This window comes from Cornus florida, unplaced genomic scaffold (assembly GCF_030987335.1).
Source record: "Cornus florida cultivar Cherokee Brave unplaced genomic scaffold, ASM3098733v1 CherokeeBrave_3.0.0_Hap2_Chr06, whole genome shotgun sequence".
Classification (NCBI taxonomy): domain Eukaryota; kingdom Viridiplantae; phylum Streptophyta; class Magnoliopsida; order Cornales; family Cornaceae; genus Cornus; species Cornus florida.
Genome location: NW_026775576.1, coordinates 84,658,982 through 84,686,723, shown reverse-complemented (window position 1 = coordinate 84,686,723; position 27,742 = coordinate 84,658,982). Strand labels below are relative to the sequence as shown.

The window sequence follows — 27,742 nt, the reverse complement described above, 5'->3', positions numbered from 1 at the left end:
TCCAATAACAAAGCACAATGCATCAGCTTAGGAATAATCTTCAAAATTAACAAATCAATATCCTGATATTCTGCATTCTAATAACAAAAGAAAATCAAAAACCAAAATTTGAAAATAAAAATATGGTAGAAAGATTGAATATATCCTTCATGCATTATACATGTTGTATTTCTATGTGAAACAAAACATCCAGGATTTCTCAATGGGGTGGGCTAAATCAAAACATATCAACCACAATCAACTATTGTTTAATTCAATTTTAGTTAACTAACAATGTTTCTTTAGACAATTAACTAATTAAGGCATAGAAAATCCTATTTGGGTAATTAATAAAAAAAAATTACCAATTTATTTATGAACAATTCACCACTCAGTACCCTATCTCTTCTTTTGACCAATTTACTAATCCTATTTGAGAATCTACTAGTGGAAGCAGGGTGTGGGGTAGTTCATGGCAAACCCCTTCCAATGGACAAGGATCCTCTCCAACGCAGGAGAGGTCCAGCACAGAATTCAGTGGTTGAGATTGAATTGATAAATAAAACCCACACTATTGATGATTCAATCTCAAACACTGAATTCTGTGCTGGATCTCTCCTGCGCTGGAGAGGATCCTTGTTCCCTTCCAACACTATGGAATTCACCCAAAAGCATGCTTTTTGTAAGTATTTTAATTTTCAAGAAGTAACTTTAGAGCTTTACCCTATATTAAGTACTTTTGCTTGTCAAAGTTGTTATGATTTTTTTTTTTTTTTTTAGTTCTGAAAAGATTTCCATCTTCAAAAAGCTTCACATGTTGATAAAAATTGTTTCAGATTCAATCTCTGCAGATTTCTAATCCAATTCAGATTCTTTCTTTTTTTGCTTGTTTCATGCCCAGATTCAATAGACATAATTGACAACAAAAAAAAAAAAAAAAAACAGAAATATAAGTTAAAGAAATAAAAAATATATATTTGTTTTGCTGAAATAAAAATGTAGATTACCGTAATTACCTCAAAATGCAATGCAATGATTACCTCAAAATGCAATGCAAATTTTGTTACTTTATATTGTAAAAAAAAAAATTATTTAAAAAAGATCATAAAAAATTTCACCAAATAGGATTTTAGTTTGCAAAACAAGAATTATAGACCTTGATTAGTTGATTTAGAAAAAAAAATTAAAACAAAACCAATACATACAAGTTAGCAGTTGCAGAGAGAGAGAGAGGGGCGCAAGCTTGAGAGTTGAGAGACGACACTGGACCAGTGGCTGAAGCTTGCGAACGGCGAACCCGAACTGGAACAGCAGGCGATGGAAACTGAAGAATATGGTTTTGATTTTTTGAACAATCTGAAATGATATGCCGATACGGGTTTTGAAATTTTGATTCTCGCAGACAGATAGATAAACTGAAATATATTGGTTTTGAATCTCTTATTCTTGTAGATTTTGTAGTTTGCAGTTGCAGAGAGAGAGAGAGGGTAAGTTCAGAGTCGAGAACGAGAATAGAGATGGACGCGATTGGGGTACTATCCAGGTGCGAAGAACCCCGGAGGTGATTGCAATGAGCAAAAATCTCACTCACCTGGCCAAGCTCCAGAGAAAGAGAAAGTTCTATTGGGGAATGTCTTGGGGAAGTCTCCACAATTAATGACATCCCAACTTCTGCATTTGAGTCAGACCGTATTTCATACACCGGCATTCAAAGGCGGACCTTAGGATGTCAGTTCAAGACATGTTAATGGGGCGAGGGCAAGGAGCTAATCCATTAAGGAATGGTCCCAGACAAGTTCTTCCTTTCATTAAGGGGCAGGATAAGAAGTTCTAAAATTTTGAGAGAGTTTACAAGTCTCACAATGCACAACAGATCTCGAATCAACCATCAGAATATTATACAACCAAAGTATGGATACGCTTGTTTGCTTTTTTGGGGTACCTAACCTAAAACGGGAACGAAGTGCTTATCTTGGGGTACTATCTGACTACGAGGTTTCTTTGACCTACCGAATGGTGGCAGTTTCAGTCGAGAACATGGGTTCCGTTAGGTCCCAAAGGTAGATACCCGAGCAAGTTTCAGGCAGACACCCTTTCACTAAGGGAAGCACACCCTATCACATTCAAGTACAAGCCAAGGCTCACAAGTTCAAGCAACAGGTCACAACAACATCGGAATATAACTGACACTAAGGAATCGTACTCGTGTGAGTCCTAAGCAAAATGCTATCACTGAGCAGAAGGCTTAGAAGAAGCCTTCCCCCCCATCTCTTCTTCTTCATAAGTCGGTCATCCCAAAAATAAAAATAAAAATGATGCTATTAAACTATCTAAATTCTAAATAAAAAGGGGACATTCCCAAGTACGGGTCCCTACAACGTTAGTGACTCGGGACAAACCTAACATTTGATGTTTCACAAAGTGGTTATTATGAGGCTCAAATTACTGATACTCAAAGTGTTCTACCACTAAACCAAACAAAGACTCTCATCCAATAGACAGAAAGATGTGACTAAAGAATAAGAGGCCAGCCTTGTCCTGTATTGATTGGAAGGCGTAGAAGGGAGTGAATCAAAAGTGGCCTCTTCTCGGAGGCTGCCCGAATATACCTTTTCAAAACAAAAGAGCCACCGGTGCGAATGCTGACCCATAGAACAACAATTTGACTTGCACCCCCCGTCCAAACAATAAAGAAAGAAAACAGTGAAGGAATGGTTGTCGGAAGCTTAGAGAAAGAGGTTTAACAACAGGATCAACAATTCAAGAATTCCCACTGGAAGAACTCCCTGTCGTTTCTCCTTATTGCTTTTCATTCCGTATGACCAGATTTCGGGAGAAAAAATTCCTTTTCACTCCTCAACGGTGAAACCCCTTATAGAGGGTTACAACGGTGATTCACGCTACAGGAACCTAGCCGTAGCAGCATTGTTTGAGTGGGATGGGTGAGGGTCTTGAAAGAAAGAAAGGCAGAAACCAATTCCCAAACCCAGAGCTACCATCAGGAATGTCTTCTCAACTTGGTTACATGTTTCATGTGATATCTCACAAAACACACACATATATATATCATATACTATATCTATCTATACATATATTTTTTTTTTTTTGATAAGTAAACATCATGGACCAAATTAAAACAGTTCTTTTATAACAATAATAGAATAAATCTTAGGTTATTGCATAAATAAACATACCCAATTTCATAGGATGACTGCCAAAAGTAGGTCAGACACATTTAGGTGTCCACATATTCACAAAAATATGAGGGTTAGTCCAATTCCAACAAAAAGCCTATATAAAATTCATATTTCATACCTCAAATGCTTACGATATCTTGTTGGCTTCGGAGCCCATGCCGAGCCCTCCAGTTTTAAAGCTGAAATTTGTCCAATCTGGATTGCTCCATCATCATCCACCACTATCGCATTGCAAAATTTTAAGAAATGAAATTAACCAGTGAAGTTGTTGACAATTAAAATGAACTTATAAATGCAATATGGAGATTTAAATGCTTACAGTTGAGCAACTCGAACTTGTTTGAAAGTTCGACTGCTTTTGAAAGTTGGACAGCTTCCGGTGCCGAAACTCCAACCTTGGTCACTTTAGCAAACAAATAAAATAAAATAAAATAAAAAATAAAAAAAATAAAAAAAAAAAACATAATAAAAATGTGGTTAATTAAATGCCAATAGATTCCTAGGGGGAAAGCATTTCAACACATTTATATCCTATATATATACATCCACACATACAAATATATACGTACATACATACATAGTGCATTCTTGCAGATAAAAACTGGTGTTGCAACAACAGTATTAGTGCTGTTATAGCAATTGAGAAAGGGAGGGATTGAGGTTACAATATAAGTTCTTACCATTGATTAAACCTGCATCCATGCATGCATACATGTTTTCCATATATTCTAGAAGATGTCATTGTATTATAAACATAATTGATCATATTCGAGCCCTAATTCTTAATCTATTGAACAATTATTTTCATTGGATTTAAAATAATTTCAAATTAATCTCTAGGTTCAGATATCTAGTGAACCAGTCCAAGTGCAATCCCATAAATTGACCTACTTAGTAACAAAATTAAAGAACTTCTGAAGAGATAAAGATAACAAAATTGACCTACTTAAAGGATGCTGGATTTATGGATGACATTGCCAAAATTTGCTCCGAATTAAACTCAACAATTCTAAAAGGATATTAACTTACAATTTTCTGCATTAAATTTCTGGGTGCCCGTAAGTACTCCCTCTTCCTTGTTCACATCAATCCCTAAACACAATTCACAATTAAGACGCAAAATTAAATTAGTAACCACAAGCAAACCCTAATTCATTAAGGTTTAGTATTATTACCGGATTCCGTAACTTCATTGACATCTTACGCATCATTTGTATATCTTCACTCGGCGGCATTTCTCCGGCGGGAATTACAGTAATTTCAGTCATTGGCTCTGGTTCGTCAGATTGATTACGGTCTCCATCCCCACCGTCCTCATCCTCACCGCCACCGCCACCAAAAAGTGGGCCGAGTACAGAAACGTCTGAGAAATGACGGCACCAAAAGCGGCAAAAAGGGATAGCTCCTAATGCCAGTGGCAATAAGCAAAAGCTGAAACCTGTATTGGTCCAAAGAACACCACCAATCCAAAAATCAACAAATGCGTCCCCAGAGAAAATTTACAAAGAAAATAGGTATATGATTACGTATTTTCTTTAAAATGTTCGAAGCCTCAAAGGCTTTCACAAGAAGAAAAAGCAAAAACGAGCATATCACAAAAGAAAGAATGGTCTCTCTAACCGACATCGCCATTAAAAATTTAGTGTTCGAGGGGGATTTTTCATAGATGCAAAATTATCACATGAAGTATTATACAATAGTTTTATAGTTCAAGGGGGATTTTTCAAAGTTTTTGCCAAAACAATAAATAACATCACCATGATACCCGTCTTCATAGAATTCGTTGCTATTAAGTACGGCCAATAATATCTAGGAATTTTAACTTTACTAAAATTAATTAAATCTTAATTAACAAGAAAAAAAACTAATAACTCGTAATGATCCTAAAAATAACAATAACAACAGGTGCCAAGAAAAATAAATGTACGTGCTTCAATCCAGATGTTGTTTGTGGATGTCACGTACGTTTGAGATTTAACGTTTGTAAAATAAACAGGCACAATTTGATGATTTAAATTAATTGAAAATTTTTGTAAGAAATTACCATTTTATATATATAAAAAATTACAAATATTCTAAGAATGTTATAGGCTGTTGAATTTTTTTTATTTAATTCAACTCAAGTTTGTAGTGAAAGTTTCATCATTTATTTAACCATTTAACACCATAAAATCCGATTGGAAATAAAGAGAATTAATGAAAACCAAATACGAAATACTTACTCATATATTTTTTTCTGCAATAGTAAAACATTTTTGATAACCAAATTATAATTTCCTTCATTATTTCTTCCCCGCTCATCTGTCAATAGAACAACACAACAAACAAAGGAAAAACTTTTAAAAAATGATTTTTTTTTTTTTTTTTTAATTTTGCATTAACTGCATAGTAATTGAGAAGGAAGTAAACTAGAGTAAAGTCACCTCACCAAAACGCACAAGCAGCAAAACTTTATTCCCGACGAAAGGATCCATCTTGTTGAGATCATTATCCATCTCTAGAGAATAGCAAGGATCATCCATCTACTCTAAAAATTGTGATTTACTGAATTCTATTCGATAAAAAGAAACAATTCAAGTGACCTAAAATAGTTAAGTTTATGTTTATCCAATAACAATTCAACTAAACTAAAATACTTTAGTTTATGTTTATCGTATCAAATAACTAAATAAATAAATAAGGATATCTTCGTTAAAAATTACAAGTACAATTAAAACGATATCGTTTCTTAAAATAAATACCCTATATTTAACAATCAAGTAACTTCGTTTGGTTAGATGAAAATAAGTTAACAATGAAGTTAAGACACCCGCAAATTCTACGCGTTGGACCACTTACTTGATCATGAAGATGGGAAATTTGTTTTTCAATTTTTGTGTGGTTTTTTTCAGTTGGTCTGTTGTAATTTTGCTTTGAGTGCTGCTATTAGTGCTTTGAAAGAGCAGCTCGGTATTGATGTCACAAAGCAAAACATTCAATCCCACTTATGATTGTATAATGTTTGTCCCAAGTTCTTAGATGGATACACACACACACACGTACATATATTAGCCTTTTCTGATAGATTCCAACTCAAATTTATTTGCTAATGAGTTTTATCTTTTACATTTGTTTTTTTCTTTTCGTTATAATCTTTGTGGGTCGAGAAGATAGAAATCAATGTTTGCTTAATGACAAATCTGTATGAGAGAAATAAAAAAAAAATGAGCAAGTGTTGTTTAATGGGCATGGATTTAAGAATATGAGTATGAATTTTGATTTCATTTTGTAGAGATTGGACATCCTTTTCAATATTTAGTTTCCCTTTCACTGTGAGTTGTGTAAGTTGTGAACATGTTACTCCTACTCCTTTTACCCTTTTTTCTTCAATCTACACTTCACCATAATAAGAAAAGCCCTTGAATTAACTCTAATTTTCTTTTAGTTGAAAATTTATATTTTATTTCTTTTGGTTTTGGTTAGTCACTCAAAATTAATTTGTTACCTTTAACGGAGTTTATTATTATAATTATTATTTTCTGAAGAGCAATTTTTTTTTTTTTTTTGGCTTAGAAGAATCAAGGCAAAAAAAACTTTCCAGTTTGTGATATTGTTTTATGAGAGAGACTTGGAGATCGAGAGACTTGGAGATGCGAATTCAAAAAATTTGTTTATTTGTACTGTATTTTTTAGTTACTGGTTGTAAATTTTTACTTTTATTATTGTAATTCATGTTGTATAATTTTGCTTCTCAATATGTTTCATTGTATAACTCACGTATATGTGGTGTTGTGTAAAATGTGGCATATAAATAGAATTTGAAAATTTCTCCAATAATCTAAAGCCGATATTGCTAATTAATGGAAATGGAAAACATAAAACTATCTTATGAATAAAATGGAAATGGAATACATAAAACAATTTTATGAATAAAAATAAAGTACAGTGCAAATTGAATGTCACCGCCATGGAAACTAGCCTCGTTAAGAATTTAATTTCATTTACTTATATTAGAATACGAGAAACATAAATCAGATTGAGCATAAATTATTTGCCAAACATTGGCAGGAAGAAGAAAACAGAAAAATAACAATAATAATAATAAGTGAATTAGAAATTGCAAGGACAAGTTGCATTAAAACACTTGAAACTTTAACAATTCTGAGTCAGTATCTCAATCTAATTGATCTCATTCTTCGTCCTTTGTGTAGCGTGACCGATTGATGGAAAATTAATATTTTCTTCCTTGGTGACGATGAGATAAACATTGTAGGTACTATGTCTATAGCAAATAACAGCAACACACATTATCAAATTTGTGATACAAAGACATATGTTATTGTCTGTTTGACAAACAACAATAATCCCCATCAAAGCTTCCAATGCATCATTCTATACGCTGAAATCACTGTAAAGTCCATAAAGTAATTATCTAAGCACATAATATTCGGTGGTAAGTGATATCCATGCAAGAGAGTAGTGAATAAGTGTCGCAAAAGAAAAACTACAAATAAAATGATTATAGACCTCCTAGACTTTGCCAAACATCCAATTCGGTGATCATGCTAGAATTTTAGTTTATATTGATGAACAAAATGTGAGAAAAATAAAATAGAAATGTGTATATCGTTACCGTATCATAGAGTATCACCATATCATAGATAGGATATCCCATATTATCATAGTAGTCTAGAAGATTTGTTATCTTCTCTATCATTGCAAGGTTGAGTGTACCACATACCATAATACCATAGAGGCCAAACCCAATAGAGTCCAAAGATTACCAGCATTTTCTGCATTCAAAAGTAAGATTAACTTCATAAAAATAAAATAAAAAATATTATGCAAAATTATCACAGGTAATATTATGCAATAGTTTTATTGTTCAACCGGGATTTTTCAAACTTTTTGCCAAAACAATAAAAAAAAACATTATTTTCACCATGTAGTGAGCGTCCCGTCATCTCATAGAATTCGTTGCTATCAAGTACGGCCAATAAGATTTGTATGAATTTTATCTTCTTACATATTATGAGAAGTAATTTCTTTTATTTTTGTTAAATCAAAAGATTTAATTTATTTTTCTTTTATCCTCGATACTTTCGGCTATAAAAAAAAGAGAGAGAGAGAGAGAAAAGTTCTTTACTAAATTTACTTAAATCTTAATTAACAAGAAAAATAACTCGTAATGATCCTAAAAATAACAATTATAACACTAGACAAGAAAATTAGATGTGCTTCAATCTAGATATTGTTTGTGGGTGTCACATGAGACTTAACGTTTGTAAAATAAATAGGCAGAATTTGATGATTTAAATTAATTGGAACTTTTTGTAAGAAATTACTTTTTTTATAACCAAAAAAAAAAAATTACAAATATTTTAAGAATGTTATAGAGTGTTGAATTTTTTTTATTTAATTCAACTCAAGTTTGTAGTAAAAGTTTCATAATTTATTTAACCATTTAACACAATAAATTTATTCTGCAATAGTAAAACATTTCTGATAACCAATTTATAATTTGTTTTATTATTTCTTCCCGGCTCATCTGTCAATCAAACAACACAACAATCAAAGGAAAAACTTTTAAAAAATGATTTTTTTTATTATTATTTTTTTTTTTTGGCATTAACTGCATAGTAATTGAGAATGAAGTAAAGTAGAGTAAAGTCACCTCACTAAAACGCACAAGCAGCAAAACTTTATTCGCGATGAAAGGATCTATCTTGCTGAGATCATCATCAATTTCTAGAGAATAATGAGAATTATCCATCTCTAGGGTAGAGTGTAATTTAATGAATTCTATCTTATAGAAAAAAACGATTCAAGTGATCTAAAATAATTAAGTTTATGTTTATCAAGTAACAATTCAACTAAACTAAAATACTTAGTTTATGTTTATCGTTTCAAATAAATAAATAAATAAGATTATCTTTCACAAGTACACTTAAAACCACAACGTTTCTTCAAATAAATACATTCGTATTTAAGAATCAAGTAAACTTCCATTACCCAACTTTCAACTCACTCTTACAAGAAGCCCAAAGTTATAGATATAGCCTTACTAGTTTGGGCCATATCAACCTGGCCCACTAACTACTTTTCACGTGGTTTAATTTCATATGTATGTGAGTAGGGATCGGAAGCGACGTTATCTACTATATTTCTTTTACCATCTCCATCATCCCGACATAGTTTTCCATGTCAACCGCGTAATCTGACCGTGGTTCATCCTCCCACCTATTTCTTTGATTCGTTTAGTTCGCGCTCTTGACTTGAATAGGCTATTTCCCACAATTAGTTATATACTTTTAACAATATATATATATATATATATATATATATATATATATATATATTTTGGGTTATGTTTGTTTATTATTTGCTCTTGACTGGAATTAATAAAGTAACAAGTTTGGCCCAAACCCCTTACGTGAATAAATGGGAGGGAAAGATTTGAAACGGCAGAATGGTTTGTGAGGAGGCCCCGGATGACATGGGCCAGATCCGACTCGCAAACATAGCATTCAGTCCGTACAGCTGGGCCAGCCCATAGAAGGACACTGCCATATGGGCCGAACGAGAGTAAGCCCATCAAAGGTGACCAAGGCTTACGAAGGAATAGGCCCAGATCCAGCAATCAGTAAATATCTTGTAAATATCTTGTAAATATCTATAAATAGGAGATGGAATGAAATGGAAGGGGATCTTTTTGGGTGGAGGTGTAAGAATTCTAGAGAGAGAAAGTGGAGAAGGAATCTCTTGCATCTTCAATTGGCGCCGTCTGTGGGAAACGCATGGAAGTTTGGTTGATCAATGAGGAATATCGAATGGATTCAAACCAATTCGGTTGATCGAGACTCGATCTTTGGGATTTGAATCCAGAGCTGAGCGATTGTGACCTACTCTGGAGGAATTACAATTCTTGAAGCTTTGGAGTGACTTCAGATCTACGAGTTGTTCGATTGTGGCAGGATCTGACGGATTTAGAGTTCAGAAAATTCAGATCTCGTAAACAGTGAGCATAATTCGGAGAATTAGAAGCCAGATCTAAAAATTCCTACTCACGAAGCTCAGATCTACTCGTGAACTTGTGATTAATGCCTTTACGCCGTTCGGGAATAATGATAGGTGAAAGCTCCAATCCGATGGAGGCTGTCCAGCAAACAAAGCTTGAAGAGTTGATGAACTTGATTGAAGCTCTCAAAAAAGAAAATGCGGAATTGAAAGCTGGACTGCAGCATCGGCAAATACCTGCGGTTTCGCATCCACTTCCGGTCGGAGAAGGAGGTGTTCAATCTAATATCGCGCATCAAGGCGATCAGGACGAGAACAATCAGTCAGCTCACCACCGTGATGAAAGGATGATGGACAATTTGCCGCCAAATGTTCGTCGAGTTGAAGATCACGAAGGATCGACTCACGTTGATCCGCAGCGGGAAAGGTTTGACCGAGAGGAGGTGATGGAGGTTGATCGCCGTCGAGTAGCGTCGCCTTGGCAAAGAGAGTTCATAGAGGAACGGTCGTTCGATCCGTCTTACCGGCCCTCCATGGTTACTGTCACTCATCACGGTTCGGAGGGCAGAACCGTAACTCACAGAGCTACCGCTGGACTCCAGAGAGAGAATGAAGCTCTCCGATCCGCAGCTCGGACGGTGGATTCACCATTCACCGACGAGATCTTGAATGCGCCGCATCCAAGGAAGTTTGCTATGCCACTCTTTATTCTGTTTGACGGAACGACCGATCCGATCGATCATGTGTATCATATCCAGTTGAAAATGGCCCTGAATACGGAAAACGACTCTTTAATGTGCAAATGTTTCCCTACAAGCCTGGCCGGACCGGCGCTCAGCTGGTTCAAAAACTTGCCTAGGAGCTCCATTGGTAGTTTCAGAGACCTGTGCGATCGGTTCATAAGCCAGTACTATGGGAACAAACGCCCGCCGAAGGACATCTCGAGCCTATTCACGATGCGGCAGCACAAGGATGAACGTCTCCAGGCCTTTCTTACCAGGTTTAATCTCACTAAGAGTATGGTGATCGAATGCCACCCTTCTACGGCAGTTCAAGCCTTCAAGTTAGCCATGACACGCGGAACTCCATTTCACACCAGTCTGGTAGTGAACACGCCGACTACTATGGATGAACTCAATGAGAGAGCCGATGGCTTTGTGCGCCTAGAAGAAGAGGAGGCAGCTAATGCTCGGACAACGTCGCTTGTGTCGACCGAGGAAAAGTCCAAGGCAAAGATCAGGCAGAAGCAGGCTCAGCCGCAACGTCAGACCACTTGGAAGGCCGAAAAAAGGTCCAGGGAGGAAGAGTTGATTACTCCGCTGAAGGTCACTCTGGCGAGGCTGTATCAGGAGAACAAAGACAAGTTTCATCCACCACTGCCAATTAGGCAACCCCTCGAACAGAGGGATCAAACTAAACATTGTGCTTTTCATTCTGATTTCGGTCATCAGACTAACGAATGCAGGAACTTGAGGAGGCAAGTGGAGATGTTGATAGCTAGAGGGGAGTTCGCGAGTTATGTTCAAGGTTCGGCGATGGAGCAGAATCGACCGGTGGAACAAATAAAAAGGAGTCATAAACAAAGCTCCCACAATTCGCAACCAGTTCGTATAATCAATGCTATCCATGGTCGACCCGAGCCTAGTGAAGAGTCAGATGAGCTGCTCCGGGTGCGCCTGCGGCAGGCGCAGATGAAGAAAAGGGTCGGCAATGTGACTACTCTACACCAGCAGAGCCCGTCAATGCAGATAAAGTTCGACTGGACAGACCTGCAGCGTGTTCAACTGCCTCATGACGACCCGTTGGTAGTCAGTTTGACAGTGGCAGATTGCTTGGTGCGCAGAGTTCTGATCGATCCTGGGAGCAGTGCGAATGTCATGCCGAGGGACACATTTGACAGGCTCGACATTAAACCAGAGAGGCTCAAGCCCACCGGAAATCCCTTATTAGGGTTCGATGGGAAGAGGGTGGAACCCGTCGGGATGGTGGAAGTGGAAGTTCAAGCTGCAGAACGAGCTCTTATGGAAACTTTTGTGGTTGTGGAAATTCACCCCTCGTATAATCTCCTGATGGGAAGAGGATGGATTCACAGAGTCCGAGGTGTACCCTCAACTCTGCATCAGGTCATGAGGTGCCTCGGGCCCGATGGAGATAAAGTAATAAACATTCGGGGGGATCAGGTCGCAGCCAAAGAGTGTTATTCCGTCACACTAAAGCATGCTGGGAAAGGAAAGGCGCCCGACCGTTCGACAAGCCCCAGATAGCAATTACAGGAACCTCCGCTCGAGCAGAATAGGGTGGAGGAGTCAGTCGACTTGACCGAGGAGCCCCTTCTGGATGTGCAGATCGATCAGTCCAAGCCAGAACGAACTACCAGAGTAGGTATAAGACTGACCAGAGAAGAGCAGCAAGAGCTAGTGGATTTCTTGTCCCACAATGTCGACGTATTTGCATGGAGTCACCTAGACATGCCTGGAATTAGTCCTTCCGTATCCTGTCATTCCCTGAATGTCAATCCTAATTTCAAACCAGTGAAACAGAAGCAGCGAAGATTTGCTCCAGAACGTAATCAGATCATAGCGGAAGAAGTCGATAGGCTGCTTGATGCAGGATTTATCAGAGAAGTGCACTACCCTGAGTGGTTGTCCAACGTCGTTGTGGTGCAGAAGAAAAATGGGAAATGGCGAGTATGCATTGATTTCACCAATTTGAACAAAGCCTGTCCGAAGGACAGCTTCCCGTTGCCTAAGATTGATCAAATGGTGGATGCCACCACTGGGTATGAGCGTTTAACCTTTCTGGACGCATATTCAGGTTATAATCAGATTCCTATGGACCCCGCAGATGAAGAAAAAACTTCTTTTGTCACCGAGCGAGGAACATACTGCTACAAAGTTATGCCTTTCGGGCTAAAGAATGCGGGAGCAACTTATCAACGACTTGTTAGCAAAGTTTTTAAGAATCAAATGGGTAAGATTGTCGAAGCCTATATTGATGATATGGTGGTAAAGAGTAGGAAAAAGGATGATCATCTGAAGCATCTGCAAGAGGTATTTGATGTACTAAAGCGATATGGGATGAGGCTCAATCCGACCAAGTGCTCGTTCGGTGTGAGTTCCGGACAGTTTCTGGGACACCTGGTCAACCGCAGGGGCATCGAAGTTAGCCCCGCTCAAGCAGAGGCTTTGATTAAGAATGCCGAGCCAAAGACGATCAGAGAGGTGCAAGCCCTAACAGGACGAATAGCTGCATTAAGTCGATTTATTTCAAAATTGTCAGATCACTGCAAACCATTCTTTGACACGATTCGGAGCCATGGAAGGCAGGTCTGGGGGGATGAGCAACGACAGGCATTGACTCATTTGAAGCAGTATATGCAGAACCCACCAGTCCTGTCAGCCCCAGAACCGGAAGAAAAGTTATTTCTATATCTTGGAGTATCTGGTGTCGCGACGAGTGCCGTTCTGATTCGTTGCAAGGAAGGGGTGCAATACCCGGTATTTTATGTAAGCAAAACACTGATGGAGGCAGAAAAAAGATACTCAAAGGCCGAACGGGTGGTACTTGCACTTGTAAATGCAAAAAGAAAGTTGAGGCATTATTTCGAATCCCACCCCATAGCTGTTCTAACAACTTTCCCAATCAGAACGCTTATGCACAAGCCAGAGCTCTCGGGCAGAATGACAAAGTGGGCCATAGAGTTGAGTTCATTTGACATAACGTATGAGCCGAGAACAGCTGTTAAAGGGCAAGCGGTAGCCGATTTCCTACTAGAATGTGACGCCGAAGATACGGAAGAGGACCTTAGAAACGGCTCTTGGAAACTTTTTGTGGATGGCTCCTCTAACCAGATGGGGGCTGGGATTGGGATCAAACTGCAAACCCCAGAGGGTACTTCCTTGAGCCAAGCACTCAGACTTGAGTTCCGAGCCACCAATAATGAAGCGGAATACGAGGCGTTGCTAAATGGATTAAAGTTGGCCAGAGAGCTACAGATCAAAAGTTTGACAGTGTATAGTGACTCGCAGCTGATTGTTCGGCAGGTAAATGGTGAGTACGCGACCAAGGATGACACGATGGGGGCATATCGTTCTGCCGTTCTGCATAGAGCCAAGGACTTTGCAAAGATTGAATTCATACAGTTGCCGAGGGAACAGAATGCAGATGCAGACCGTTTAGCATGCAGTGCTTCGAGTTGCGGTGAAACATTGGCGAGGGTGATTCCAGTAGGAATAGTGACCCAGCCATCTATTTTCGAAGAACCGTTGGACTCTGACCCTTGGCAAGTCAACGTCATACCGTATGAACCGAGTTGGATTGACCCAATCATTACCTATATTCGAGATGGCGTTTTGCCTATGCAAAGGGATGAAGCTAGGAGACTCAAAAAGAATGCTGCCAAGTACGCCATCGTGCGGAACCAGCTGTACAGAAGGTCCTATTCTGGCCCGTACTTGAAATGTGTCACCCCCGCGGAGTCGCAGCAGGTATTGCGAGCTATTCATGAGGGTGTGTGTGGCAATCATTCTGGCGGGCGATCGTTAGCGCATAAAGCAATGACACAAGGGTATTTCTGGCCAAACATGTCAAGAGATGCGGAGGAGTTCTCTCGAAGGTGTGATAAATGCCAACGATATGGACCATTGATCCACCAACCACCTGAGGAATTGCACGTAATGGCCTCGCCGTGGCCTTTCGCGCAATGGGGGATGGATGTGGTCGGTCCTCTGCCAACTGCAAGAGCTCAGAACAAGTATGTGTTACTGGCCACGGATTACTTCACTAAATGGGTGGAGGCAGAACCGTATCCTAGCGTGACTCAGACTCAGGTGAGACGATTTATTTGGAACAACATTATCTGCCGTTTCGGTGTTCCCAGATCAATAGTCATGGACAATGGCACAAATCTCGACAGCAGGCAAGTAAGAAAGCTGCTGGAGGAGTATGGAATCAACCAGAAGTTGGCTGCAGTAAGTCATCCTCAGGCCAACGGACAAGCAGAAATCACAAACAGAACCATTTTCGCCTGCATTAAGAAGAAGCTGGAAGATCATAAGGGGAAGTGGTTGGATGAACTCCCGAATGTTCTATGGGCTTACAGAACCACCCCAAGGCGGCCGACTGGGGAGAGCCCGTTCGCAATGGCTTATGGTACCGAGGCAGTTATACCGGTTGAGCATTTAGTCCCCACTATCAGAAGCTTAGCATGGAGTCGAGATCAGAACGACAAGATGTTAAGATTGAACCTCGACATGATAGACGAAAGGAGGGACGCAGCGGCTATAAGGCTAGCATCGTATCAGCAAGTGCTGGCGAATAGTCACAACAAGAGAGTAAAACATAGGGATTTTGCCCCTGGCAATCTGGTTCTGAAAAGAAAGGTGGGGATGGTCAAAAAAATAATGCCACCCTGGGAAGGCCCATATAGAATTGCAGAAGTCATTGGCAAGGGGGCATATACGTTGGAAACCATGGCGGGAAGGTTGGTCAGCAAGCCCTGGAACGCCACGTCTCTGAAGAGGTACTACCAATAAAAGCTAAGTTCCGGCTTTAATTGGATGTTGTTTGTTGTCAATCAAATACGTATGAATGAGCAAGTTCCTGAAATTTACAAAAAAGAATTTTCTTTTCCAACGGTCTACTATAAAAACTTAAAGCCAAGTGGCAAGTGGCATTCTAGCCGAGCGCCAGGCACTTAAGCAAGATAAGTGGCAGCTGGCACTATAAGCCGAACGCCAGACACTTGCTAAAAACTTAAAGCCAAGTGGCAAGTGGCATTCTAGCCGAGCGCCAGGCACTTAAGCAAGATAAGTAGCAGCTGGCACTATAAGCCGAACGCCAGACACTTGCTAAAAACTTAAAGCCAAGTGGCAAGTGGCATTCTAGCCGAGCGCCAGGCACTTAAGCAAGATAAGTGGCAGCTGGCACTATAAGCCGAACGCCAGACACTTGCTAAAAACTTAAAGCCAAGTGGCAAGTGGCATTCTAGCCGAGCGCCAGGCACTTAAGCAAGATAAGTGGCAGCTGGCACTATAAGCCGAACGCCAGACACTTGCTAAAAACTTAAAGCCAAGTGGCAAGTGGCATCCTAGCCGAGCGCCAGGCACTTGCTAAAAACTTAAAGCCAAGTGGCAAGTGGCATCCTAGCCGAGCGCCAGGCACTTGCTAAAAACTTAAAGCCAAGTGGCACGTGCCATAAACAAACACACGGCAAAGCTAATATAAAAGAAAAAGAGAGAAAAGATATGTATGTACTGAAGATGAGTTGAATAGAACACAACACATAGGGAAAAAGAGTTCTGTCGTTTTATTAATATTGAACATTGAGTTTACAAAAGAGAGATGTCCATCATTACAAGAAGATATAAAATGGAAGAATTCGAAGGAGCCCTAGCTAGACGCCTCAGTACCAACAGCATCCTGGTCGTGCCGACTCGCCTCCTCGGCCCCATCAGCCGCCTCACCTTCATGAGGTGGGGAATCAAGGTGAATGACTGAATCGTTCGGCTGGGGTTCAGCGTCAGCAGTGGCTATGGAAGGAACCACGGTTGACGATTGAGGAGCGGTCAGTGGCAGAGCGGTAGGAGGAGCTGTGATGATCCTTGAGGATGCGATGTCCTGGCACTCATCAAATATACGCTCCGCTTCGGTGGGTTCTGGGTCGACATAGACCCCCAGAGGTTCGATCCCCAGATCCTTGTCTACCTCATCCGGAGTGGAGCTGGTCTGTCCCTCATCCGGAACCCGGTCGACGAAACCTTCCCGGAATCCTTGAGCATACCTAAGAGCACCGACCCTTAAGAACCGAGCGTGAAGGGCCAGCATCCCACCACCCACTCTGCTGATCGCGTCGATCAGAGCGGTACGCTCGTCCAGAGCTCTTTTTTCAAAAGCCATCCGAGCAGACTGTTCATCAGCTAGAAGGCGCTGGAGTTCTGCCTTCTCTTCTCTAATTGATTCCCGCTCGGTCTGCCAGACGCTCTTCTCAAGCTGGAGGGCGTCCTTCTCATCCTGAAGGGAATCATTCTCCTTCTTCAGGACATCTCTCTCTTGTTCGGTCTTGTCAAGCCGAACCAGCACCTCGGTATTCTTCATGGCAAGGAGGTCGTTTTCTTTATTAGCCACCTCCAGGCTGTCAGAATACTTACGGGCCCTGGCGTTCCCCATCTCCACCTGCTTCTGCATGGCCATCATCCCGAACAATGTCTGCATAGGTGCACATTAAAAACGGTTAAACCAATAGTCAGAACGGGCGAAGGCAAGACCAAGTAATATGAGAGAATTCATGAGTTAGAAAATAAAAGTCACCTCCATAGCAGATTGGGGAAAGCGGCTGAACACATCCTTCTGGGAAAGGCCCTTTGCCGCCTCAAGGTCCTTCGGAGTCCACATGCTCCTGTAATAGGCCATAGCGGTCTGGCCATCCTTCAGCATGGTCTCGTTCGGTTTCACGAACGTCCCATCCGTTCGGGTGTACCGAGGGGCCCATGGCGGTAAGCTGGGGATAGAAGGGGGGCCTGAAGCAGAAGCAGAGCCACCAGCTGCAGGAGGCCCAGAGGGAGAAGAAGCTCTGATCGCTCGGTGCAAGAGAGCACCCGGCCCAGAGACCCGGGTCCTTCTAATGAGAGGCTCCTCCTCAGGATCGATTTCACTGTCAGGATGAGGCCTTTTGCCTCGTTCTTTGTCCCGACCGCCCCCCGCAGCAGCAGGAGCTATGGTAGCTGGGGAGGACGCGTTCTGGTTGGCAGCAGGGGCGCTGGCAACAGGGTTAGTAGCCACTGCGCTCGGGACAGTGTCAGATATGGTGGCTGAAGAAGAAGCTGACGCTGGAGAGGAGGTCGCCCCAGCAGCAGGAGTGGCTGGGGGAGTATTTTTCCTCCTGCCAAAAGAGGGAATCTGAAGTCTGCTCATGTTGTAGCCGAGTGATGAGAGCGCTAAGAGGTTGTCTGAAGTGAGGAGATCTGAGCAGGAAGGAATATCGTTCAGAACGTATCTCTTCAAGTAGTTACTCCTATCCCTGCAAACACTATAGCTCAAGTCATCACAAGGAATTCCCAAGGAGCGGCATAAGAAAGTGCAAAAACGAGGAACGCATGTTTCACAGGGGCAGTCATGTTTATGGGATTTGAATTTTTTATAGGAGGAGACAGAGCAGACACCAAAGGCGCTCGGGATTGGGTAATCCTCTGCAGCTGGCGAAGACCAAGCCCCACTAATGCCCACTATGCTATCCCTCCAACCCTTTTCAGATTTTATTGTGTCAGTACATATGGACATCTTCTCGAACGGGTAGAGGTGGTAGAAGGGCTCGTTAGTACGGATCTTACTCACCTTATAGCACAGAAGGAGGTCTATGAGGTCGAGGTCCAGATTTCTGTCACGCATCAACAAGAGCATAACAGATATGATTCTAAAGAAGTTGGGGTTGACCTGCAGAGGGGATATCCCCAATCTATTGAAGACATAACTAAAGAAAGGGTGCAGAGGGAACCTAACAACATTCAATTGAAGGTTCGTGAATAAGACTTCGCCGGGCAGGAGGCCGGCGCCGGTCGTAATGTTAACGTCTTGGGGGCAAACCCTAACTTCGATGTTGTCAGGAAGTCTAAGTCTCATACGAAGAACATCCAGATCTACAACCATGGTGGAAGTGCTAGAAGAATCTACAAGAGGGTAAATGGAAGCCTGCCGAAAGTAAAAAGAACGAAACTAACCTCGGAGGACTGCAAGATCGCTGGAAGAATGACTCTTGAAGGATTTCACCAGAGAAAGCTTAGCACTGTTCTAGAAAAGAGAGAGACTTGGCTGATGATGGAGACGGTAAAGGGAAGTGAAGTGGAATTCTAGAGCATTATAAAGGCGAGGGGGCCCGAGGGCCGAAGCGTCGGGAAGGCGAGAAATCCCTCGAGCCCCGGAACATTGATTCTGGATCTGACCGTCCGCTCCCCCACGTGGTTATCTCGAGCCGTCAACATCATGATGAGACGCCATCAATAATTACCCCTTATTAAATAAGGGGCAATTATGGGGGCAGTTGAGGAGGCCCCGGATGACATGGGCCAGATCCGACTCGCAAACATAGCATTCAGTCCGTACAGCTGGGCCAGCCCATAGAAGGACACTGCCATATGGGCCGAACGAGAGTAAGCCCATCAAAGGTGACCAAGGCTTACGAAGGAATAGGCCTAGATCCAGCAATCAGTAAATATCTTGTAAATATCTTGTAAATATCTATAAATAGGAGACGGAATGAAATGGAAGGGGATCTTTTTGGGTGGAGGTGTAAGAATTCTAGAGAGAGAAAGTGGAGAAGGAATCTCTTGCATCTTCAGTTTGTCCTTTGACCTAAAAATTTAAACAGTTGAATAGGGGTTTGCTTATGGAAGCCAATAGATTTTGGTGCGCTACTGTACCAGTTGTAAATACTGCGCACTCACGAACAAATGTTATGCACACACGATTCGAATGAGCAGCACACCCAAGTAAGCCCATGATCACTCACTAACAGTGATTAAAAAATAAATCAAAATCTTTAGCTAAATTTGATTTTGATAATGGAAAAAATGAGTTTATGCAAATCGAAGAGAGTAGAAGGATTTTTATAGCCACACTATCTGCTAAATAATATGCAGTGCCAAACTATCCTCTAATATGCATGCATAGGAGGAAGGCATATCAGGAAGAAGAGACTCGGACAGAAAACCCAAACGCACATCATCAGAGACCGCTGATCCCACAGCTCTTAAATTTTTCTTTAGAGTCCAATGGATAAAATAACTTCTGTATTTATCTGTATCTAAAACAAAAACATCTTAAACATGTAGATTATACACACACAAACTGGTACTAAACTAAAACGAAGAGCAAAAAACCTACAAATCAGACCTGGAGGGTTAAGAAGCAGAAATTCTATATCACAGCTGGGAATTCAAGATTGCTACTGGTAAACTGAGTAACCGTCGTCGTCCACGAGAAGCATCCAGGACCTGCATGCAGTCATGCAAAGGTTAGACGTTGTTGCGAACTTCAATTGAGTTAATCAATTAAAACAAAGATCTCAGTTGGGGAACAAATGTGACATCCAACTCAGTGTCACAACATTAACAAAAAATGAAATAATAACAAGATTCCGCATTCCTCTGTGAATATTTATAGACACACACAAACACTATATACACATTTTATACCTATTTTAGCTAAAAATTTGGATTTTGGGTTAATAAGACATTCCCACTAAATCATCCTCTTTTTCTTCTTTTTTTAATAGAAAAGCAACTGCTAACCACCTCATATATCATATTCCCAGTATATCAAGATGCTAAAGACAAACGAATCATATCCATCTCACAACTAAACCATGAAAATCTATTGAATAAAACAATATCAAAGCTCTAAACAAAATAACTAGCTTTTTCCAAATTGAATATATAATTATACCCAGTAGTGAGATCACTAAGAACAAGAAGCAAATGATTGTCAAACTAAAATCCAAACAAATTTACAAAAATCTCTAAGTGATTGTTAAATTAGTTCAAAAAAATCAATTGAATTGGTATATATATCAAGTTTGACCAAGGCATTGTCAAGGATTGATAAAAATACAAACATTATAGAAAAATGAAATAGAACAGATCGAGATTACATTGTACAAGTATCAACGGTTATCTCATATATGCTATGTTTGTATTTCTATTGATCAAAATAAAGTTCTCTAGTGAATTACCAAAAATTTGTCTATGACCAAAAAAATAAAAAGTAGTTCTCCAGTCACTCTGTTCTAAAGGTCATACTTAAATTTCATAGGTTCAAATGATAGCGACAATGTTTCTTGGCACATTAGAGGCTCAAATAATGCCCAAACAATTTAAAGCTGTGACCTATATAAAGCATGTTTATATCTGATGAGGTCATATACTCTCAGCATTACTGAGCATTCACAACTTACTGTAAATCAAGAATTTCTAAAGCAATTTGGAGGCGGCACTAAATTCTTAGTTGGAACATATGCCCACAAATTATAAAAAAAAAAATCATTTTTTCAAAAGTTTAAGCTTTATTAAACAATTAGCACATGGCCTTGCAGCAAATAAAATACACAGCCAGGTATTCTGGTTGCTTTTTCTGTACAAAGCAATTATACTAAATAGCCCATAATTTTGCTTAAAATAAGTTTATTTTATTTTATTATTACATATCTATTTTAAGCACACTCTAATCTACTAGATTTTGGAAACTTCTTTTAATTAATAACCACCTAACATCTTTTATGTGGTGACCTGAAGTTGGACTTTATTGATTCATTTCATTAAAGAATTGTTTCAAAAACATTTGGCAACATTAATACAGATTCTAATGAGTCACAGAATACAGTAATGGCGTTGTTTACTTAGTGAAGCAACAATAATTCTTCATATAGTAAATAAAATGATTAATGACAAAGAAAAAATGACAATGGAATACGATCTCATATTTCTAATAATAATAAATAGCCTCATACGAAGACTAGAAATTTCAGTACTATTCTAATGGTGATGACAGATGGACATTTGCTATCAATCAATATAACTACACAAAGCACAATATATTTCCCCAGACCAGTTCAACATTAATAACGAATGCAGGTATTTATCACCAAATCTTACAACTCCTTTTGTCACTCCCACAGAGGAAGACAAACAACATATTTCCCATATCATTAAATGAGCTTAACACCTGAAATAACAATCAAACTTTACAGATTCCAGAGGACTGCAAGGCTACAAACTTGATAATTAGTATCAAATTAGACTTACTAAAACTCACAAATAAACTTATCAATTTGTTCTTAATACTTCGGAGGACCTTATAGTTAGGAACCAAGACTTTTTAGCTGCGGTTTCCACACGATACGGCTATGCAACTATTTTCCCCCTACTATATATCAACTCCAGAGAATTCATATTTAAATGCATATTGCACACACAACTATTCAATTCAATAAGAGAAAAAGTGGAAATTCATGCATCTAAATCAAAATATAGAAGTGGAGATTCACGCACACACATATGCAAATCAATAAGACAATAAGTTGAAACTCATGCATGTAAATCAAAATATAGAAGTGGACATTCATACACACACACTCACACATATATGCAAATCAACAAAACATAAGTCGAAATTTATGCATCTAAATCAAAGTATAGAAGTGAAGATTCATACACATAATATACATACATATATAATCTGACAGAATATATTGATACCAGGAATTAATTAATTACCATTGTTACAACACCATTCTTCAGATCCTTCTTAAGAACACCAACCTTCTTCCCCGATTCTGGCAGAAGATCAATGCTCCCACAGTACAACCTGCCATATATTCCTTGCTCCCATTCTTTCCGGGCTTCACCTTTGACGAAAAACGGTATCGTTATCAAGCGATACCTCCGCGTCCTCTTCCTCAACGCCAGGCATGTCCACTGTCACATACAAACACTTCTTCACTGCCTTAGCCTCAAACTCCTCTCTTGGCCCATAAAAATGATGTGAATTCTTAACGTAATCAACCTCTGAACACATACAAAAATTGAACAAATGTTAAACACGACACAATATGTAAAGAGAGTCAGTGTTAGTGAATGAAAAGAGCTTTCTCTGGATTATATATATACACGCATTTGAGAAGGTGAACGATCGTAACCACAAGGATGTTGCAGGCGGCGATCCTGTCAGAACTTCCGGTAGGAGTGGTGGTGCAGAAAAAGTCGGTGGCGGATCTACCGGAAGCCATTGATGCAGAGAGAAAGTAGATTCAATAAGGGTTTATGGAGGGTTTACAATGTTTGTTAGCTCAGCTAGAGAAAGAGAGACTCAAGTGGTGGTTGTGGGGGACAAGTTTGGGCGGAAGCCACAGCATCCAAGAGCTGTATGCAGTCGTGAAGAGGTTAGATATTGTGAACTTCAATTGAGTTAATCATTTAAAAAATAGATCAGCAGGGGAACAAGTGTGACATCAAATTCAGTCACAACAGAGGTTTCACTTGTCCACTGTGATAATAGAACTTAGTGTCACTACATCCAAAAAAAATGAGGTAATATGACTCAACAGCAAGATTCTGCATTCCTTTGTATATATTTATAGATACACAAGAGAAAACACTATATACACATATTATAACTATTTTAGCTTGCTAAAAACTAAAGAATCAGATCTATATTTCAAGTAAACCATTAAAAAATATTCAATAAAACAATAGCAAAGCTCTAAATCACATAATTAACCAAGACAGGCCGCGGTTTGAGCTTAGGCAAGAAATGCAAATTCTGTATTTACATGGAGGATATATACTTAGAAAGTTGGCTGAGAATCATCTGAATGATGGTTAAAATAGTTTTAAAAATCAATTGAATTGGTATATTTATCAAGTTTGAAGTTCATTTTAGTCCAAAACATCGTCAAGGATCTAAAACAATAGAAACATAATAAAAAATCGAAATAGAACAAATATAGATTCTTTGAACGAGAAGCATCAATGGTTATCTTATATAGGAATATTATGTTATAGTTCTATTGAAGACCAGTTCTCCAGTAAATTACCAAAAGAGAAAAGATAAAAAACAATAAAATAAATTAGCTCTCCAGCGTCACTGATATTCTGAAGATCATACTCAAACTTCATACGTTCAAATGATTACTACAATGTTCCTTGGCATGCACATTAGAGGCTTAAATAAAGTGTTTGCAGCTTCAGAGTCATGAGAAGGAGAGTTATAATGCCCCAAAAAATTGAAGCTATGAACAAAATGAAGAAATAAAAGGAATTTATTTTGAACATGCATTTACAAGTTTAAGCTTTAGTGACAAACTAGCTTGTGGCTTTACAAATCAATAAATACACAGCCAGACATTTTTGGTTGCTTTTCTGTAGAAAGCAACTATAATGAATAAAACAGAGTTAGCTAAAATATAAGTTCCTTGATTACATATCTATTTTAAGCACACTCAACAACTACTAGATCACATATCTACAAGATTCTGGAAATAAATATTATATTACAACAAGCTAACATCCTTTATTAACAGGATAAACTTCAACAACTTTATCACAACATTGAAAGATATATACCATAACAACAACAAATACAAAAAAATAAAAAATAAACCACCTAAATAGTGTTATTGACCATGTATATCTCAATCAAAGAGCTAGAAAATTTGACAAAGCAACAGTAATTGTTGATCGCAGTGACCAGGCCAACTGTTTACCTGATCCCGTTGATAACGAGTGGGCCCAAATAATTCGATGGACAATAAAAATATATATGGATGTGAGTTCTATACAAGACGTGAGCATGGCGGCCAGAGGACTTTATTGATTCATCTCATCAAATATTTGTTCCAAGAACATTTGACAATATTACTACAGATACAATTCCATTAGAATGAGGTATAACTCATGATTTTATCAAGCATGCAAAATTTAATGATAAAAAATATATATTTTGACGGACTCAAATTGCTAACATAATCAATAATATTCGGAATGTGTTCTTATATATGTATTGAGTAACAGATTACAAAAATGCCTTCTGTTGTTTAGCGAATGAGGTAACAATAAGTCTTCATATAGTAAATAAAACGAATAGTAAGAAAGGAAAAAAAAAAATGACAAAGGAATTTAATCCCATATCACTAATAAAATTCTACAATAAATTGCCTATCATGAAGAGTAGAAATTTCAGAGACTGGCATTTGTCTTTTTTTCCTTAGTCATTAAAGAACAAAGCACGTACTACAAAAGGAAAAGAGTGCATCCGCTCAGAATACAAAAGGGATTAAGAAATCCCACTTCCAAAATGAAGCCACAAGGAAAAGAAAAAACCATAGAACAGTCCTATTAAAGGGACAAACAAGAACTAGTCTAGACTCAGCAAACCACAAACTATGAAAAGGAATACACCATTTTTCAAAATATAAAAGTGGAGATTCATGCATCTAAATCAAAATATAGAAGTGGAGATTCATACATACATACATATATAAATATGTCACAACATATTCAAAACAGGAATTAATTAATTAATTACGATTGTTAGGACACCATTTTTCATATCCTTCTTAAGAATACCAACCTTCTTCCCCTACTGGGGCAGAAGATCTATGCTCCCACAGTACAACCTGCCGTAGATTTCTTGCTCCCATGCTCTCCGGGCTTCACCTTTGAGAAAAAGGGTGTCATACTCCATCCATACCTCCACGTCCTCTTCCTCAACCCCAGGCATGTCCAGTCTCACATAGAAAGTATAAACCCTTCTTCACTGCCTTAGCCTCAAACCCCTGTTTCGGCCATAAAAAAGATGAGCCCTCTTAACACAAAAATTAAACAAATACTAAGCACAATACAATATGTAAAAACAGAGCCAATAGTGAATGAAAAGAGCTTTCTCAGAAAGTGTGCGAACAACAAAAATGTTAGGAGTAAGATTAAACAATAAATGGCGCGCACACACAAAACAAAATTGTAAAACAGAGTAGTAAGAGTGATAGTGAACCAAAAGTGCTTTCTCGGGATGAATGTGTGTGTGTGTGTGTATATATATACGTTTATATATAAATTTGAGGAGTTGAACAATCGTACCCATAACAAAAATGTTGTGGGTATGATTGAAAAAACAACAAAAATGCAAAAGTGATATATATGCGTATATAAACATATATGCATAGTGTGCAAATCTGAGAAGGTGAACAATCGTACCCCCAAGGTGGTTGCAGGCGGCGACGCTGTCAGGACTTCCGGTGGGAGCCGTAGTGTAGAAAAACTTGGGCGGTGCGACCACCTGTGGGCCGTAAAGGTTGGTGAAGAAGAGAATTAAAGCGGTGGCTCCGCTTGCAAGGTTGCTATAAATGGCCATTGATGGAGGAACGGTGGCGGCACATGGAGGAACCACCGGAATCGGACAGTTTGGGCAAAGGAGGTTGACGAGGAAGAGGTTAATTCGATCTCGTTATTAGGGAAGCGTGAGAAAGCCATTGAAGAGTTTCTAGGGTTAGATGTGCTCCCTCAGAGAGAGAGAGAGGAATAGTTGCGCAGTTCATGAGAGATGGTGGGTCTGTGCAGTGCAATAGTTGCGCAGTTCATGAGAGAGAAAAAGAGGGGCTGAGGTGACGTGTGATGTTGGTTTTTGATTGGTTAATCAGTATTTAAATGCCTACAGTCTGATAGTTGGGTACCAAAAAAATAAATAAATAAACTACCATACATATTGTATGACAATTACAAAAGTGAAAATATATTTAGAAGACAGAAATTTTGTCTTCGAAATTGTAATGTGTAATTTATACAACAATTACAACTCATGCTGTCGATAATTTTATACATACATTCACAGGCTTCCATGAAAATATTGTACTAAAATTTGACAATAGCTTGATTAGACTATACTATAAATCTTATACATATATTGTAATGTGTAATTTATACAACAATTACAACTCATGCTGTCGATAATTTTATGCATACATTCACAGGCTTCCATGAAAATATTGTACTAAAATTTGACAATAGCTTGATTAGACTATACTATAAATCTTATACATATATAAATTGTAATGTGTAATTTATACAACAATTACAACTCATGCTGTCGATAATTTTATACATACATTCACAGGCTTCCATGAAAATATTGTACTAAAATTTGACAATAGCTTGATTAGACTATACTATAAATCTTATACATAATATTTTCATGGAACCCTGTGAATGTATGTATATATATAATAGCTAGACCTCAACGCAACTGATTAGGCTACACTATAAATCTTATGTTGCACAAATTGAGAACGTTGAACCCTTTTTTCAAGATATGTACAGACACCATATTGTATAAGTCCTAAGCAAATACTGAGTAAAATTTATTTCTACACAATCAGGGACTTCTATGAGAAAGTAAGATATTGTTTATGGCTCATTTTGAATTCGTTAGTTAAGGAAATGAGTCGAGTTCAAGTTTAATTTTTAGGCTTATGTAGTAATTAAGCAAGTCGATCTTAAACAGTGTGATAGTCTCATTTCGTGTAAGCTCGAAAATAGAAGCATGTATAGATTTATAATCACGAAATAAACTCATGTATATGTTCGTAAACTGTAGGCTCGTTTATATATATGTGATTGTTTGCAAAAATAAAATAAAAATACAATAATTTACTAGCGAGTTGAAAACGAATCCGAATCAATTTTGAACATGAGTTCAATTTGATTTCTTAAATGAGCGGGGCAAAAACAGAATTTTTAAAAGAGTGACGAGCTCGAGCTCCCGTCATGAACTTGAGCTTAGCTATAAGCAAACGAGCCCAAACCCAAGTAACCTATAGCTAGGCTCGGCTCGGAATCTGGGTGCGTTAGTCTCATCATTTAAATATTGTTAGTCCTTTGACGATTAACCATATTAAATAATAAAAATATTCAAATATTTCTAACATTACACCCTTTGATTGTTGACCCTTAATTATTCTAGTTTAGTTCAATTAATATTGTTGATTTTATCAGGATTCTCATTCAGATTTTGTGCAGTTTATGGCGTGC

At 38.7% G+C, this 27,742-nt stretch overlaps 1 long non-coding RNA gene across 1 annotated transcript; it reads right to left on the bottom strand.

Annotated features, from left to right (window-relative positions):
• Positions 1–19,805: 19,805 nt before the first annotated feature.
• On the bottom strand, positions 19,806–26,312 carry LOC132314982 (uncharacterized). Its single transcript, XR_009483556.1, has 4 exons — positions 25,913–26,312; positions 25,290–25,494; positions 22,436–22,726; positions 19,806–20,158 (listed from the first exon to the last, which is right to left on the bottom strand). It is a non-coding gene; the product is annotated as an uncharacterized LOC132314982 (long non-coding RNA).
• Between the last annotated feature and the right edge of the window lie 1,430 nt (positions 26,313–27,742).